At 42.3% G+C, this 1,777-nt stretch overlaps 1 pseudogene; it reads left to right on the top strand.

The window, feature by feature from the left end:
- The first annotated feature begins 332 nt into the window (after positions 1-332).
- LOC122685943 lies at positions 333-903 on the top strand (annotated as a pseudogene).
- The last annotated feature ends 874 nt before the right edge of the window (positions 904-1,777 follow it).

Below are 1,777 nucleotides of genomic sequence, written 5' to 3'. Positions count from 1 at the left end.
ATAACGTATGTAATTACACATGTCCATCAATACAGACTTAAGACAAAGACCTTTCCCATTTGATTGAAAAATATTCATTTGGATGGGAACTTCTGAAGTCACTAGGAAAAGGCAAAATTAACAGTCTAGAAGGAAAAAATTTACTTGACTGTATTTAGAATACATAACAGAAAATCAAAAAAGGAAGTAAAAGTGTATAGGAATGATTAGAAAATGAAAACTACTGTGTTCCCTATTTAATGGCCTTGTTTAAAAAGCATGGCATCAGAGAACCTACCTCAAGGTTCAGCAGACGCCGTCTCCGCCAGCCCAGCAGCAGCCTCATCTTCCCCATGGCCCTCGTGCTCTCTCTACTGATGGCCCTGGTGCTGGTCAGCTACGGCCCTGGAGGATCCCTGGGCTGTGACCTGTCTCTGAACCAAGTGCTGGCTGGCACTTTGAAGACCCTCACTCTCCTGCACCAAATGAGGAGGCTCTCCCCTCGCTTCGGTCTGCAGGACAGAAAAGACTTTGCTTTTCCCCAGGAGATGGTGAAGGGCAGCCAGCTCCAGGATGCCCAGGCCATCTCTGTGCTCCACAAGATGCTCCAGCAGAGCTTCAGCGTCTTCGACACAAAGCGCTCCTCTGCTGCCTGGGACACCACCCTCCTGGAGCAGCTCCGCACTGGACTGCTTGAGCAGCTGGCCGATCTGGACGACTGCCGGTGACAGGTGATGGGAAAGGAAGACTCTGCCCTGGGAAGGATGGACCCCACACAGGACGTGACATCGTACTTCCAGGGAATCCATGTCTACCTGAATGAGAAGAAATACAGCGACTGTGCCTGGGAAATCGTCAGAATGGATATAAGGAGAGCCTTCTCTCTCTTCATCAACCAGCTTTCAAGAAAGGTTAAGAATGTAGGATGGAGACCGATCTGACCTTGACATGACTCTCACTGACTAAGATGCCACGTCATCCTTGTATACCCAGCTGGGGTCATTTCAGAAGACTCTGAATTCTGCTTCAGCCTCCAAATTTATTGAATTAACTCAGCCAATACTTGTCAGTGATAATAAGCGAGTAGATATCAAAGTATTCAAGTGCAGGGGTATCAATTCATAAGTGATGACTGCCCTGATATTATTTATTTATTCTTTATTTAGTTCAAGTAATATTTTATCTCATCATATTTATATTTTCATATAAAAGATGTGTATGTTTACATTGTATTAAAATTTAGAAAATATATTTCCCTCTTTCATTAAAATTGTTATTTGCTTTGTTTATTAAATAGTTATCAAGATAAATTTCTTGAGTTTTTAATTTGAAAACATAAATCCTTATGTTGTCTACATACACCTATCAGAAAATAGCATTTGTTCACTTTATACTGTGGAACAGTTCTATCATTTTCTAGGAAATGTTTGTCAAAAGGTGGAATTCTGAGAATTTTCTGTGGGTGTGGTTGTTAGGACTCTTTTTTCCTTCAGGGAGCCTTGGTTGAGGAACTAAGATCCTATAAGCTGTGGAGGGTGCCAAATAGAAAAAAGAAGAAGGGAAATTATGAAATTGTAGAAAATGGTTAATCTTGATGTCATAGGCATCACTAATTTATACCCACTCATTACAGAATGGTTGATATAAGTATATGAGGGAAGCAGTCTCCTCCTCCTGGAAAGCTGATGACGTATGGTGTTAACTGGCCTCTCCTGATTCCTATTACTCTGTCTCCCACCTTCTCCTCAGTCCTGCCTGACTGAGCAGTTTACGCCCTTACATAGTACCTTCACTGCTT

The sequence above is a fragment of the Cervus elaphus genome, chromosome 29 (assembly GCF_910594005.1).
Source record: "Cervus elaphus chromosome 29, mCerEla1.1, whole genome shotgun sequence".
Classification (NCBI taxonomy): Eukaryota; Metazoa; Chordata; class Mammalia; order Artiodactyla; family Cervidae; genus Cervus; species Cervus elaphus.
This window is presented reverse-complemented; position numbering and strand designations above follow the sequence as displayed.